This window comes from Ambystoma mexicanum, chromosome 12 (genome assembly GCF_040938575.1).
Source record: "Ambystoma mexicanum isolate Mex_15411 chromosome 12, UKY_AmexF1_1, whole genome shotgun sequence".
NCBI lineage: Eukaryota > Metazoa > Chordata > Amphibia > Caudata > Ambystomatidae > Ambystoma > Ambystoma mexicanum.
The window spans coordinates 461,531,241-461,548,305 of NC_090936.1; the positions used below are offsets into that span (position 1 = coordinate 461,531,241).

General features: G+C 48.2%; 1 protein-coding gene across 1 annotated transcript in view; it reads left to right on the forward strand.

The window, feature by feature from the left end:
* Positions 1-17,065, forward strand: part of LRP6 (LDL receptor related protein 6) — a 1,542,295-nt gene that overhangs the window by 1,464,245 nt on the left and 60,985 nt on the right. The window lies entirely within an intron of this gene.

Sequence of the window (17,065 nt, forward strand, 5' to 3'; positions counted from 1 at the left end):
TGCAGGAACCGAGTGCCAGGGGTCGAGAAATCCATAGTAAAGTGCAACATCTGTGATCCAGCCAGAAGCTCCCGCAGTCTCCCTAGCACCCTCCAGAAGCAGGACGACCAGAGCTAAAGTCCCCTCACCAGAGTGCAGGACTCAAGGAATGAAGGAAGCTCAACCGGTGTCCAAGATCTGCAGTTGTGCTGTTTACAGAGCGTTGAAACCACAAAGTGCTGCTGATCTGAAAAGAGCTGCCGCTGACCTCCGAATTGCTGCCGCAGGGTCCTCCATACATCCTCTCTCTTGGCGCCACGACTGAGGCCTAGGAACCCAGGATCTGCATCACTGCAACCAGACAGAAGCCAGCTGGATCACTCTTCTTCGAACCAAAGGTACTGTTCTGACTTGGGGTACTTACCTCAGTGTCTTTAGCTTTGCTCTTCTCAGTTGAGACTTGCAGTAGCTACTTTGATAATTTCAGCTCTACCCTTCACAAGTGTAATAGCCTTTGACCCTACAGTGATTTTTCTTCAACAAACTCTTTGGGCAAGACTTTGCTATCTAAGAAGGGCATCAGCTCCATATACTTTGCTCCAATTGACTTTGGCTGTCCTAGCTCCCTGCAGACTCTTCTAGTCCATTTGACTTTGATAATTACTGTCCCGCGTAGGTGATGCATTGGTTTTGAACTAATATTGCTGGGAAAGATTTTCATGTAGACTTCATTGGGAGATTTAAAAGTGCTCACATAATTTGAGAACCTGTTTAACCTTGTTCCTTCCTTTCACCTTTTTCTACTCACCTCAGAATTGTACAAAGTGCAAAAGTGATATATAAATGCCAATCCCGTCCTAGTTAATGAAGTAACCTCAGGGTGTAGGAAGTGTCCATGAAGCATCTGTAAAGAGTATCTGCTTGCCTTGATTCTGAGAAAGTAAATTGAAGTGTATTGATTGTTGCACATTGCCCTTTTTAAAGAATGCTCATTTAAAACTGACTGTTAAATCATTATTTTACTAGAAAACATTTAGTTTAAGTGTTATTTGGATACTTGTATTTGTGGATTTCGATACTACAGCTCTACAGCACACATTTACCCCTCTTGAGATAAGTCTGGCTGCTCAGTCACACTGCCAACTTCTGTAGTACAGACCTATACCAATAGGTGGGTTACCTAATACCAAGAGTACAAGACTGGTGTAGGCTTCCACAGAGGTTACTGCATACAATCTTGCCTAGCAAGGACGTATTCAGCTGAGACAGTGCACACATGCTCTGAGAACCTGTTTAACCCTTTTCCTTCCCTTAACCTTTCCTTTCTACAAACCTCAGAATTACACACTGTACTAGTGATAAATACTATTACTGTCCTAGTTAGTGAAGTCGCCTCAGGGTGTAAGAAGTGTGTAGGAAGCATGTTTAAAGAGTATCTACTAGCTTTGTATTGATTCTGGAAAAGTATTTTAAATTATATTTGATTGTTGCACATATTGCCCTTTTTAAAGAATGCTCATTTAAAAACTGCTGTTAAATAAATAAGTATTTTTAACTAAATCCTTGAGTGTAAGTGTTACTTGGCTACTTGTATTGGTGGATTTCCTTACTACAGCTCAGTTACCCCTCTTGAGATAAACCTGGCTGTGGAGTCGCACTACAGACCTGTGTAGTACAGGCCTATACCAAAATGTGGGTTACCTAATACCAAGAGGACAAGGTTTCTGTAGTCTCCCACAGGGCTACTACATATATTCTTGCCTAGCACTCATCAATAGGGTTTAGCTGCCTTCAAATACATTGTGTCTTAAAGTGTAACATTGGGGTTTGCTGTCCTTGGTCTGTGTTATGCAGATTATAAAACAGTCTGAGGGTGTACCTACCTTTAAGTAGCTGAAGGCTCCTTTAAAAAGTATATGTCTTAGCTTGAAAAGGGGGTGGCAATGACGATGCCGCCCAGAATGACGAGCCCTCTGCATCCATTGAGGCCTTTCATGACTGCCTTTATGGCGGAGTTCTTAGGGGTGCCCCCTCCTGAGGAAGCCCTTCAGGAGTCTGAGGTGCTCGCAGAGGTCTTGGGGAAGCGCACCATGGTCCGGTCTGGCATTTTCCCCTTCAGAGTGATGTGCTGCAGGTGGCTTGGAAGGTCTGGGAGAAGCCCATGGCCAATGCCTAGATGAACAGGAAGTTGGATAGGGGGTTCAGGCTGACAGGGTTCCCCAGCTCTTTTATGGAGATTCTGTCCCTATTGGAAATTCAGGCTATAGAACCGGCTCCTCTTGCAGATCGGGCCTCCGGTTACTATTACAGGATTTTTGTGGTACCCATGAATAACCAGGCTGTCCTGAGGGTAGTCCTGGACCTATCATTTCTAAATCTGTCTTTACCGCTGGAACGCGTCAAGATTATTACTCCCATGCATAAAGCAGAGTCTCTGTGTGCAGGGGACTGGATGTTTTCCCTGGACCTCAAGGATGCATACCTGCCTGTACCCATACATCACCCACATCGGAAGTTTCTGCGGTTCACAATGAAGTCGTACCACTACCAGTACAACGTGCTGCCCTTCAGCCTGAACTCCGCCTATTGTGTCTTCACAAAATTGATGAATGCAGTGACGGACCTTCTGCGCTTGGAGGGTTATCACCTGTACCCTTATCTGGACGACTAGTTGGTGAAGGCGGGATGACCCAAAGTGGTATTGCTCTCCTTCCAGATATTGGCGGATACCCTCATCCGCTGGGGTTTTCCCTCAACCTGAGGAAATCTCAGGGTCTCGTGTTCCTTGGGGCATGTTGGCACACTACCGTTCAGCGGGTGTTTCCCATGCCAGAGAGGCTGATGTCCCTATGCAAGGGGGTGGGTCACTTTCTGGCCAACTCGGCCACCTCGTCTTTGTGGTTCCAGCACATTCTGGGGCTGATGGCCTCCTGCGTACTGACTGTACAGCACGCCAGTCTCAAGATGAGGTGCCTCCAGCTCCATTTGGCAGCCAATTGGGATCAGGAGACAGGGTCTGTCAGACAGGATCCAAAATCCACCGCTCCTTTTGCCCGTCTTCGCTGGTGGCTGATGGATGGCAATGTTTCAGTGGGAGCCCCGTTCACTCGACTGGAGCCTTCTCTGGTGGTGACGACGGACTCCTCTCTTTCGGGCTGGAGGGCTAGTCTGGAGGGCTATGCGATTCATTGAGCATGGTCTAGAGCCGAATACCTTCTACATATCAATCTGCTTGAGCTCCGGGCCGTGGGCCTGGTACTAAAGTCGTTTTTGCCCCTAATCAGGGATACGTCGGTTCTGGTCAGGACGGACAATTTTACCACAATGTTTTCTCTGAACAAGCAGGATGACATCTGTCGTCCCCCGGAGGCGGTTTCAATCTGGGAATGGACTCATATGGAGAGGATTTGGATTTCAGCAGTCCACCTTCCGGGGGACAGCGATTTAGAAGTGGGCCATCTGCAATGCCTGTGGTTCAACACCTACAGCTGGAAGATGCACAACAACCCCTTGTTGCCCCTCTTCCAGCGTTGGGGGTTCACGGACCTGGATTTGTGTGCATCCCCTCAGAATGTCAAGTGCCCACAGTTTGCATCATGGGTAGGTCGGGATCTTTGGTCCCTGGGAGACGCCTTCCAGATCTGCTGGCCACAGGTGGTGTGTTTCCGCCCACCCCTCTGCTCCAACAGACTCTCTGCAAGTTCCGGCCCTCAGTGGGTTGCAGCCTCATCCTGGTTACACCCCACTGGCCTTTGAGACCCTGGTTTTCGGATCTGCTGCAGTTGTGCTCCCAGGGTCCTGTCAATCTTCCGATCCCCAGCAGGGGCTTCCTGTCACAGCAGGGTGGGGCAGTGGAGCATCCAGACCTGGACAAACTGGCCCTGGTTCCTGAACAGCTGAGGCTTCAGCACGCTTAATTTTCAGATGACAACTGGGACATCATTCAGCAGGCCAGGAGGCCCTCGACTCAGGCCCAGTATAAGTGCAAATGGACTAGTTTCTGCCATTGCGCATGCAATAAGGGGCTAGACCCTGTCTCCTGTCCTCTTGATGGTGTATAGGCTTTCCTGCCGCACCTGGCACATTCTGGAGTACAGGTGGATACTTGCCGCACGTATTTGGTGGCCATCTGGGCTTACAAGAATTCCCATGAGCACGTGTTGTCAGCAGCCAACCCGGTGGTTATGACTCGCCTTAAGGGGTTGTCAAGAGGTTTTCCTCTAGTGCACAGGCCGCTTCCGGTCTGGGACCTCAATGTGGTTCTGGCAGCTTTACAACGCAAGCCTTTCGAGCTTATGGCTTCTGTGGACATCCTTTGTAACACTAAAGACTGTTTTGTTTGTGGCTCTCAACTCTGTGCCCAGGGTTAGTGAGCTACAGGCGTCCTTGTGCGAGACGTTCACCAAGTTTCACCCCATCAAGGTCATCTTGCGCACTCACCCAAGTTTCTTGCCCAAGGTGGTCTCCCCATTTCATTTGAATCAAGAGATCTGCCTGCCAGTGTTCTTCCCAAACCTGCTGTCGGAAGCAGAGGGCCCTGCCTTCCTTGGCCTCAGGAGGATCCTCAAATTTTCTCTCTCAGATGAAATCCTTCAGGAAGTCTGAGGCATTGTTGGTGACTTTTGGGGGCTCCTCTGCCTGGCTCGCAGGGTTCCATCGCCCGTTGAATTGTTCAGGCCATTTCGGAGATGTATACGGCCATGGGCAAACCTGTTCCTGAGGGGTAATTCCTGGCCATGCGGTCAGAGCTAAGGCCACGGCTGTCGCATTTCAGAGACCTGATTCTTGGGCTGTCATCAGCAAGGCGGCTACTTGGGTCACTCGGTCAACCTTCTGTAGTCACTATTCCCTGGACACAAGCTACAGGTGCAATGCAGAGTTCGGACAGACGGTTCTGGGGAACCTTTTCGCTTTATCCTAGATATGAGTCGGGTCATCACAGCTCTACCCTATGTTCTTGTTCAGTGGAATGACCCACAAGGATGGAGGAAAGGGGACAGGATGTATGAGTAATTAAAGTTGCTCAATGTAATGACTAGAGTACTCCTAGTCCCCTTTCCTCCATACGTCCCACCCAAATTCCCCCGCTAGTATGCCAAGGACTAAAATTTACTAAGACTAGCCAGGTATCTAAGCGTCTGATGTTTTCAAAGGGGACTGAGATGAGGCCCCGGAGGGCGGGGCGGCCCCACGCCCGTGGCCATGCGGTATCCAAAATGTAAAGGGGAAGCTCCATTTTTTTTCCCGCTGCCAAAAGGTTCCGGTACCGTCGCCATGTCGGGGGATGCCCACAAGGATGGTGTGAAAGGGACTAGGAGTACTCTAGTCACTACGGTGAGTAACTTTAATGTATTTAATGTCTGAAGAAGCAGTTGCCGCATTGGCCACAAGATGGCAGCAGTGCAAACCAAGGGTATCTACATAAATTTAAAGATCCTGTATCTCACATCTTACTTTACTCTAGTAAGAGTTATGGTTCTAGTTAAAGGCTGTTGCATCTAGATGCTCTCAGCAGAAAATCTGCTAATCCCGGTATAGGGTTAAAAAGGAATATCTACCTTTTGTGCCGGGAAGGGTGCTAGTCTGACATTTTGTGCACTCTCTGAGGAAGTTGCTGGAAAACCTCCATAATGGCTGAATGCATTGAAAAGGGAATCCCTTGCTGGCATATTAAGGCAATCAAATATCTGATGAATTAGTAATTCAAGCGTAACTTGCTAGGTGACCCCTGCAGGGGGGAAAAGCAAACCGGACCCGTTTCAGTAGAACTGTCTCCTGTCTGGGTGCAATTTCCAACTAATAATTTCAGACTGCCACAGTGATGTCTGTCAAAATGTGGAGAAATGGGGGAATGTTCACATCCCCTTCTATAGACATGCTGCAAAAGGCCTTTAAACAATGCAGAAGTTTTGTTGTAGACCGATTGAGGACTCTCTGTTAAGGGCAGTGAGTTGGCTGCCCCTCTCTTTCCTCACGTAGGGGGGGGGGCAAACCTCTGCGGCCCTTGATACCAAGCTGAGTATTTCTAACTGAAGGGGCTGTCGACACTCTAAAACCTTTGCTAGATACTTTGGCTACTGTTGGGGAGAATTTTCATTTCTTTGCTAAGTTCCTCCCACCTTAGAGACCCCCAGCTCTTTTGCTGGACTTGGGACTTTTTAAATTTTAACTCTAGAGTGTGTGGGACCTTTTTTTCCTCTCCCTCGTGTTTTTACCTGATTTGGATTTTATGTTTTCACTGTTTTTGGAGTCTAACAAACTCCATATGCATCTGCTTTTTGTATAGTGGCACACAGCACCCTCAGTGCAACGTCACTGAGAAATCCTTTGGATTTCTCTTAAGGTTTAAATACCTTTTCTTGGGTGAACTACTGTTCCCAAGAATAGTAAGGTGAAATTGATCTTACCTTACCTTTTTCCTTCGTCGGTCCAGCACACACCATCTCATGTGGAGTGCTGTGGGGTTACTTCGTAACCCTTTATTCTTTCGCATGTAAAACATGTTTGTTACCCTCACTACTTTAAATGGCTCGTGGCAGTGGTTTCATTTTTACTACCAGTGTGCTTTTTTACCACAGGCTGAACCCTCAGCTGCAGTACAGCACACATGGGTGTCCATTTTCTCAAAATGGCCCCGGTCTTATTTTTTACCATTTTCTGTTTGTGTGGTCTTTCTTGGCTTTTACTCTGTTTTTGAGACAGGGTTGAGCCCTCTGTGTGTTTTGCCTTTGGCGGACTTCAGCCCTGAATCCCGCCCCTGGCCAGGACAAGGCTTTGTTCAACCTCCTGCGGTGCCCCTCCCCGAATCTAATCAGAGAGGTGTCAACTCCTTTTGGTGGGGAAGCAGGATGCAGCTAGGCCTGGGAAGAGTGGCTGAGCAGGTTTCTCCTGTCGGGGGTAGTTGTCAGGCAGAATTCAGCTAAATGTCACTTTAGTTCCCAGTTTAAATCAAACTTACACTTTTTACATATACATTAAATAATTACTTCCTTCAAGTCATTTCAGAATATAGTTTTACATTGTATCCACCTCTTAGCAAGTCTTTCCTTGGCCTGGTTTGGGTTCCTCTGTTCAGTTTTACACAAGTCTGGTGGTTTTAAAACGCCGGCTTTCTGATAGTGGTGAGTACCGGTATTGCATCCATTTTTGGGATCTGTCTTGAATTACTGCATTTCAATAGAGTGGTCTTTTGCTTGATAGTATAGGACCCTTGCTTAACATTGTTTTGATGGCATCCTTACAGTAGAGTGGTGATGTGGAACCCCCCACAAGAAGGTTGTATCTTTCGAGTGGTCTTGTGCCAACTGCGCAGTTCTCCTGGATTCTGGCGTGAATGTGGGCGGCGACAGCTCATCCCCACATCTACCCAGTTTAAGGATTCAACATGGGTCAAAACCCTTGACAAAACCCCCCGCCCGACTGCGCTTTGATTCGAGTCGAGGGGAAGTCTGGTGCCAAGGATGTTTTGAGCCCTGTGCTGTTATGTCCGCATTATCTTCTTCCAATTCTGTAGATGGCACAGTTCAGCATCTTTTCCTCCACCCAGTTGGATCGATTGGTTCTCCTCGCCGGTCCTGATGGGAATATTGGGCGGTACCCTGGGCCCCTCGGGTCTCTGCTCCCGGTACCCGGTCGTCGTCCTTGGTCAGTCTCCATAGTTTCCTCCCTCCTAGGATGATAAAGCAAAAGCGGTAATACACATTCCTAGACATTTTTCCACCACTATTAATGGTGTGGCGAACATGTACATTTTATACATCCGAATGCATTTTGCAGTCTGATTTTAAAGACAATATATGACAGGGAACATTTGCATTACGTTACTATATTTTTGATATGTGGAATATTTTAGAGTTTGAACTGACTTACTCTGGAGCGGCCCCCTCTGGTATTGCAGAGGACTCCTCCAGTTGTTGCAGTGTGTGCCTGGGATGGCAACACTTTAACTGATTTATATGGACCCACTTGTCTTCCCCCTCTGCCAAACCGCCTTTGGGGATGCGGATCTTGTAGGCCACAGGGGAGATTTTGTCTATAATTTCAAATGTTCCCTTCCATGTAGGCAAACATTTTGCTGTTTGGCCTGGTTCCTTTGGAAATTGTATAGATAGACCCGGCCCCCCACAGTATATTCCTTCCTGGTGGTCTTCAGGTCGTAGTGGGTTTTCATGCTATCAGCTGATCTTTCTAGATTCCGCTGAGCATAGGCAAAAGCATGCTGAAGGTGTTTCCTTAAATTCTCCACATACTCATGAGTTCTGGAGGCATTCATCAGTGTCTGCTCTTGGGACCTGTAGAGCAGATGCTGGGGAAGCACCATCTTGCATCCGGTCATCAACTCAAATGGTGACATTTTAGTTGCAGATGAAGGGGTAGATCTGATGGCCATTAGGACCAGAGGTAATCGGATATCCCAACTTGGCCCAGAATCTGCCACTAACTTTTTTAAGATGCTCACAATGGTTCGGTTGTAGCGTTCTACTGCCCCAGAGGAAGCTGGCCGGTAAGCAATATGTAACTTCCTTTTGACCCCCAGTATCTCCCACATCTTTGTCACTGGTGAAGTGGTTACCCCTGTCTGACTCAATCCTTTGAGGTAGAGCAAAACGGGAAAAGATGTGGTTAATCATCAGGGCAGCTGCTGTTTCTGCCTTGCAGTTTGGGGCTGGGAGACATTCCACCCACTTGGTAAACAAGCATGTAACGGTCAACATGTACTTGTTTCCTCTAGATGAGCGAATTACAGGGCCTACAAAGTCGATTTGCAAATCTGACCATGGCAGTGTCATCCCCCTCTTTTGGAGAGGCGCACGGTGTGTGAGGGATGATGGCTGAAATTGTGCACACACAAGACACCCCTTCAAGTATTGGTCGAGGTCCTGCCCCATGTGTGGCCAGTATGCAACCTCTCTTAAGATTTCCAGTGTTGTGTGAAACCCCCTATGACCGGCAGTGGCCGCATCATGGGCGTGACTTAACATCAGGCTTCGGAATGAGGTAGGGACCACCCACTGATCATGGCCAGCTTGGGATTTCCTTACCAACAAACCGTCTTGGATTCGGAACATCTTTGGACATTTCATCAACACTCTTAGGTCCTCTTTCCCAATGTAATCGGTATCCGTCAGGGGGAAGTTCTCAGGGTCCTCAAGGTGTTGGTAAAACTTACCAATAATTGGATCCCCCTTCTGAGCTGTAATTAAATCAGCATCAAGGGTCCCCTTACTCCATTGTGCAGTTGAAAGATCATTGTGAGCATTTGTCTGGGACCTAGTGATAGCAGTGACCTGGATTTCCCCCAACAGGGACTCTATTTCAATTAGATCCCCTTGGATGGCCCCGGTTTTGGCCAGCTGATCAGCTAAGTCATTTCCAGTTTTGTCTGGTCCCTCTACTTTGGAATGACCCTTGATCTTTTTCCAGTAGATGGTCATCCCATTCGATGTGACCAGATCATCAATACTTTGGATTAGCTTCCCATGTTTCAGGGGTTTGTTATTAGCACATAACATGCCTCTGGTTTTCCAATTAACCAGGTGCTCCACGAACCTGTTCCGTACATAATCCGAATCTGTGATTATGACCAGTTCGTGGAGTTGCTGTTGGACAGCAGTGAGGATGGCCTGATGCACAGCCATCAAATCTGCCACCTGACTACTTCGGGGACCAATTTTGTATCCAGCAAAGGGTTCTGGGTACTCATTCACCCATGCGTTCCCTACGCCGGCCACCAGTTTTCTCCCCGTTGTTGTCAACATGGTAAGAGCATCCATCCACAGACAGTGGGCATTCCCTCACACTTGTCTTCTTCAAAGACTTTGTGTGGGGAATTAAGGTATGCCTCCATGTTGTCCTTGATTTTTAGACTTTCGTCCTCGAGACAGTTTTCTCTGGCACAATCATGCAAGTCAGCCAGACCTTGCGCGAGGGGACTTTTCTTGTTTTGGCCATATCTGACCTCTACAGGAAAGCCTTGCATTGACGGAATCCAGGAAGTAATTCAGGAATTACTCACATTTCCGGTGCGGAGTCTGTCACTTCGGAGGTATTGCAGAGGCTGGTGTGGAGTCTCCACTATGATGTGTTCCCCCTGGATAAACGGGCAGTAATTCTTCAATGCCCACACCGTTGCCAGGAGTGCCTTCTTACAATCATTGAATTTTTCCTCCACAGAGGATAAAGTTTTGCTCTCATAGGAGATTACTTTATTGACCTTTTCATGCTTTTGGTATAATACTGCCGTCAAGCACGTATTAGAGAACCTTGTCTCCAGGAAGAACTCCTTGTTTCTGACAAGGTAAGCTAGGCAAGGCGCTTGTGAGAGGCTTCTTTTGAGTTGTCTTACTGCCTCGGATTGTTCTGGACCCCATTCCCACTTGACCCCCCCCTTAAAGAGATGAATCAGGGGTCTAGTGATCTCTGCGTAGCCTTCAATGAACTTTCTGCTGTAATTAGTCAGTCCGAGGAGGCTCCTTAGTTCCCGCAGAGTCATGCGGTCTTTCAGTTTCTGAAGTGCTTCCACTTTCTTTTCTTGGGGACAGAGACCCTGAGGAGTAATCTCATGCCCCAGGAAATTAACACGGGCTCTACACCACTGTGCTTTCTGGAAGGAAAGTTTTGCTCCGGCGGCCCTCAACTGTGTCAGAACATAACGGATCTCTGCTATGTGTTCAACAGATGAGCTTTTGATGAGGACATCATCTACATAAGCCAGGTTACCCCTCGCACCCAGGTCGGGCATGGCCTTATGTAGGAAAATGTTGAATTCATTGCTGGAGTTGAGGTATCCAAAGGGAGTCCGGGTCCATGTGTACTGCTGGCCCCCAAAGGTAAAAGCCAGTTTGTATTGGTCCTCCCTACTGACGGGCACAGTCCAGTATCCATTGGTCAGGTCTATTGCAGTGAATACTTGTGACCCCTGGATCTGGGCCAGCCCTTGGTCAATGTAGAGCAGAGGCCATCGGGAAGTATGGACCCGTTTGTTGAGCTCCCTAAGGTCGGCGCAGAGTCTCCACTGGCCGTTTGGCTTCAATATTCCCAGCACCGGATTATTGAAGGTGCTGTGTACTGGACGGATTATTCCCCGCGACTCAAGGCTCTTAATTATTTCAGTAAGGGTCTCCATGGATGCGAGAGGCAAACGATATTGCTTCACAAACACTGGAGTCATTCCAGGGTCCGTGGGAATTGTTGTGGTGTGGATGTCGGTGCGACCACAGTCATATGAGTCTACCGCAAAGAGATCTTGGAAATCCAAGAAAATTTGTTTCAACTTTTGCTTCTGTTCCAGAGTCACACAGGCATCAGCTAGGTTTACCTTCTCTTCCACCATCTGCCTGAAGCCTGGAAAGACTTCTGGTTTGGCTAGCTCAGCAGCCTCCTCCAGCTGGGAGGAGAAGTCCCTGGTCAGAGTGCTGATTTGGACTGGAGGGTTCAGGTGGGAAAGGCAGCCCTCATGGACCTGGAAAATCACCTCATCCCTCCTGAAGTCACAAGTCACATCTTCCTTACCATAAGGGCAAGAAGTGTACACCAGGAAGTTCCCACCATGGCGGGTGAAAATCCTGTCTGGTGTTGTATTGTCATCACTGTCACTGTCAAAACAGTCCTTGGGGATTTGTCTTAACAGTTCATTTCCTAGATCAATGGAAAAATGTCAGTCATCAACCGCCATTCCAATGATGGTGCCTGCGGCTAGAGTAATATTCTTTAAGTCGCTGTTATCCACCTCTATTGGAATGTTGTCATGTTCTATGTTGACTAATGGTGTTGGGTTTACCCCTAACCCTTGCTGTTGGAGAGAAACATTTAGATGTATATAAGCATCAGGGTTTTTCAATTTTTGTCCTCTTTTAACTTTCACTTCCAGGGAGAATTGTCGGGTCCTTTCTGGGATGGTGACTTCCTCTTTAAGCTGAATTTCAACTGCATACGGTAGCAATTGAGCTGACCTAAATGCTTTTTCTTGATCATCAAAGCCCATGGGATTATCCTCTAATCGGGACCAAGCTTTGAAGTTTATTAGGTCCAAACTAATGGTAAAGCGATTGAGAATGTCACTGCCTAAATAAAAGGCAGCAGTGACGTCTCGCACGACCCAACAATTATGGACTATGCTCTTGTTGCCAATGGAGATTTTGAGCATACACCTGCTTGGCAGGAGATGTTTGGAATTAGGTGCTTCCAGGTCCATTTCCCATTCGTCTATCAGTTTGAATGTGGGAATGGCTGAATCTTTTGGGATTTGGCGGAACATGGCTTCGCTGATGAAGCTCTTACCGTTGTTCACACACACTCGAGCGAGAACAGAGTCCTTCCCATCATTTAACTGAACAGGGATGAACAACTGCTCTCCAATTTGCTGAATATCAGCCAGGCTCTGAGCTTATTTCACATCTTTCTGGACTATAGGAGTGGGAGTGTCTGATTGTGGGTTGGTAAAGAATTTCAGAGTGTTTCCTTCCAGTGTGGAATACCACCTTAAACTGGAAGGAAGGTTGATTTTCAGAAATAGAGAGGACCCCCCATCACCAGTCTGTTACCCTACTGCTATTACTGTCACTTCTGGAATTTGGTTGTTCTGGAAGTGAAATTCTACTTGGTCAGATTTTTGTTCAAACATGTGGCAGGTGCCGTTTAAACTAACATGGTTGACACTCTGTTTTAATTTTATTGGTCGGCTAGTCTGGGTCCGGACGACCTTGTTTACGCAATCTATTAGGAGTGACAACCTTCTCAGGAGGTCATTCCCTAGTAAAAAAAGGGGTCCCCTCTGGAGTCACTACTATGACCGGGTGTTTCACCTTGTGTCGCCCAATTTTGATGTCCAAATCTGCAGTCCCCTCGACAGGAATTTCCTTCCCGTCAAAGTTCTGCAGTTGTCCAGGAAGATAGGTGAGAGGAATACAGTAATTCTCCCCCCTTCCTGCATTTAGTTCATCAAAGGCCCTTTTAGACAGAAGGGTAGCTTGGGATCCAGTGTCCACCAGTGCTGAAATTGTACCCTGCCCCTGTACTTGTACCGGGGCATAATATCTTCCCTCCTTTTCCTCAAGGGGGCACAGATAATGCACATCTTTGGACAACTGGTGGGCTAACTTTCTGGTTTTGGACATTGCTAGCGAAGAGATTTGGGCAGAATTCTGTGGAGAGCCTGGGGAATCTGAAAGAAAAAGTTGGCAACTGGAAATTGTTTCGGGTTCTGGGCCGCCCCCCCCCCTTTTTGGAGGCAGTCATCAGGATGGGTTTGACCCATGGGATTTTGGTATTGTCGGTTCTGGGATGAGATGATGGGCGCGGTAGCTCAGTCTCCACATCAGTCTGAATTGGCATCCCTTGGGACCCATTTTTCCTTGGGAGGAGTTCCCCCATCTCTGAAGGAGAAGATCCTTTTCCCAGGATCTTCTGAGAATCCCTCTCCCTCAAATTGGAAGACCTGTACCTCCTCCACAAAGTGGGTCTGTTTGGATCCTTTGTTTCTCCTACCCCCCCCCCTCTGCTCCTTGGGAGGCAGGCTTTCAGGGGCAAGAGATTTTGTTTCCGGTTCCTGGTTTCCCAGGGGCTGTTTACAAGTTGGGAAGGAAGCTTCCTCCAAGGCTTTACACCCCCCTTCCCCTTGTGCCTCCTCCCTGGGAACCGGTGGGTTATCTGGGTGCTGCCCCTGTCATTGTTCTGGAGCACCAGGTCCAGAGTTTGGGGCATTCTGCGGTGGCATGCTCATCTGAGGGTTCTGTTGAGCCCTCAGTGTGTGACCCAGATCCCGTGCCATATTTTGGACCTGGCGCTCTAACTGGGAAACCCGCTCAGGCTGATACGGGGCTCTATTTTCTCCCCTGGGCTGATCCCGGGAAGGGTAGCTATCCCTTCTCTGGTAATACCCTGGGTTGTGAAGATTCGGGTACCCCTCCACCCTTGGCCTCCCCTCTCCCGGATTAGGTTGTCTGGGCTCAGGGAATTGGGGAAAGAAGGATGGATGATTTTGGGGCTGGAAATTGGGTGGATACCTGGGGAAAAAGTTCTGCCCAGGATTTGGTGAATTTTTGCCCTCCTGGGGGACATTAGGAGGGAAGTTCCCTGGGTCAGGTGCTTGGCTGGATCCCCCCCTTGGGCTGGAGGAGTCCACACACAACCCAGGATGGGTCGGTTTCCCTTGTAGAGGGGACTTGCATAATCAGGGGAGCGAGGGACCCCATTTGTGGGACTACCTCCTCGACTCCCTGTCTGTGACCTGCCCGAGGGCCTTCTGGGCTGTGAATTATTTGGTGCAGGTAGGTTTTTAGGCCCCCCATCTCCAAATCCAAAACGGGGGTGACCTTTACCTCTGCCACCTTGGCAGCAGCAGGGGTGCTGTTGGTTTTGGGGTTTTTCTGCGCATTATTTTTATTTTCGATGGGCTTCTGCACCTCATAGATCCGGGTAGCCTGTTCAGTGACCCAGTCTAAAGATCTTTTCTCATGAAAATCTCTCACGAGCTGGGTCATTATGTATTTGGGTAAGGCATGGAAAAAAGTATTGATAAATTCTGCTATTCGTGCGCACCCTTCTGGTGGTCTGCGCAAAAGCACGCTTTAATTCTTGCACAAACTCTTGTGGGGCCCGATCCTCCCCACATTGCAAATTGTAGGCTGCCTTGCGAGCCTCTTGAGGATTTCTGTGCACAGAAAAATGTTTCAAGATGGCCGCCCTGTATGTGGACCACCTTGAGTGGTTTTGATCCTCCAGCCCTGCAAAGAAACTGGAGTATTCTGGTGATAAGGTCAATTTAACGTACTGGATGCAGCTACTGCTGTCCTTCAAATGGAAAGTCTCCATCATTTGCTCATAGAGCTCCAAGTGTTCCCAAACAGAATACTTGGTGTTCTTATGATAAGGGGTGATGACACTCCTTATTGCCTTTATTTGTTTCAATGGGTCCTTAAGCAAGGCCCTTTTTGCCTTATTGGCCTTTTTGGTTCGGGTAACCCTGGTCCATTCATCCTCTGACTCAGAAGCACTGCTCCCAGAGGTGCCCGTCTGATCTTCCAGGTTTTCCTTGATTCTGCGAGCCTGGGAATGGCTGGCAGAATGTGGGGACCTGGTCTCCTGTGTCCTGTAATGCTCAGAGGAGTCTTCAGATCCCTCCTTGCTGCCAGGATTTGATGGGTACCCCCCCCCCACTGACCTAACTAGGCAAGGTTTTCAGGATGCCATTAATGGGCCTACTCTCCTGGGGTTCCCCACTAAGTTGCACTGTGCTTGGGTGCCCATACCCGGATGCCCGCCCCTCCATTCCTGGGTGGTACTGGCCTATGAGCCCCATACTTTTGGCTGGATAGTAATCTGCCATTCCTGTGGCCCTGTGCTCCAGGGGACATGGGGGTGGCAGAGTCCAGGGACTGGGAGAGATGAAGGCCTCTGGTACCAGGGCTCCTGAGGTTATGCTCAGGCGTTTCCCTTTCCCAGCGAACCTCATCTCTATCAGCCCCTGCTCCCTGTTGCAATGTGCAAGAGCCTGTGCTTTCAGTTCCTCAGTTAAGGCCTTACTAGACTCTATCAGTCTCTCCTGCATGGCTACCTGTTGCTGGAGCCTATCATTGTGCTGACAGAGAGCCTCATTTTCTCTCTGTGCCTCCTGATTGGTCCTGGAGTACTGGGCCAGTCTCTGCTGCAGGAGGGTTACCTCCTCAGTCCCATCCCTACTGGCCTGCTCCCTTCTTGCCAGAGCCTCCTCCACCCTCCTGGTGTGATCTAGCAAGCCGTGATGCTCTTTTTTGCGGTCACCCAGCCCCTTGAAGGCCAAGTGATTTTCTTCAATTTTTCTTTTTAAATGGTAGACTTCCTGGCCTAAGGTATCCCTTTCCTGACCAAGAGCCTGCATTTGTGACGCCAGGTCGTCCCCCTGCCTTTGAAAGGCACCAGCTTTCTGGCGTTCTTCATCAAACTCTGCCTGGGTATCCAGGTCTTTCAAAATCAATTTATTGCTTTCCTCTTTCTCTCTGTCTAGTTGGATTTGCAGGGTGGCTACCTGCTCTGTGCATGCCCTGTTGAAATTGATCTGTTGCTCCAGCTTTTTCTGGCTCTGCAGTAAGGAGTACAGACTGTCTTGGTGCTCCTTCTGCAAAGCCAGAATTCTGGTATCCTGGTCCGTCTTTTCCTGTTGCAGTCTATCCATGTCCTCTTTATTTTAATGATATACTGCCTACTATCATTTTCTGACTCCTGGCCCCTCTGCAGCCTCTGGTCAGAAGAGACCAGGTCAGATTGGGCCTTTTCTAACGCCATCTGTTGCCTACTTGCCAGATCTTGTCCTTCAGCACATTTGTCCTGCATGGCTCCCATATATAGATACAAATATGCCGCTATCCTAACCATCTTGTCGTGTTCATCTTTAGCTTTAGGAGCCATGTATAATTCACTCAGGGCCACATGTAATGGACCCTGATCTCTGCATATATCTGACCCTGTTTCAGTGACCTGTTGCGCGATTGCCTGCAACCAGACCGTTTGGTCCTGATGAGTCCACTCACCTCTCACAAATAGCTTATGTAAGAAGTGCTCTCTGGCTATTTTGATGTCTACCAGTGTCGTCATTCTGGAATTTGAGTTCCTTCCTGACTTACAGAAGTTTGTATTTTATTTTTGCAAAACAGACCGTTTCCTTAGAGCGTTCCTTTGAGGAGTGCTTTACAGCGTAACACAGCATGGTGATCCGACCGGATGTATGTCTCCTGTCGGTTAGCACACTGTATTAATCTGCACAAGTGATAGATCTAACCCAGAATCTCCGGCTGCGAGCCTCCACCCTGTAAGCGGATTCAATTCAACACTACGGCTAAGTCAATGCCTAGTCTGGGATGCTGATGGAAACCCTTATTGATATATTTTTATGTCCAGTTCATGTACCCTGGATGACAACCCTTATATCACACCCCTTTCTCAGAATCCCCCCGACCCCGCTGAGCCAAGAAGTAGGTTTGTTTTGCAAATTTAAAAGGTTTATTTGAAAAATTAAACAATATATATATCACACTTTTATAATAAATTAATAATTGATAGCAGACTTGTGAAGGTGATAGTGATCAACAATGGATAATGTTCGAGTGGTACT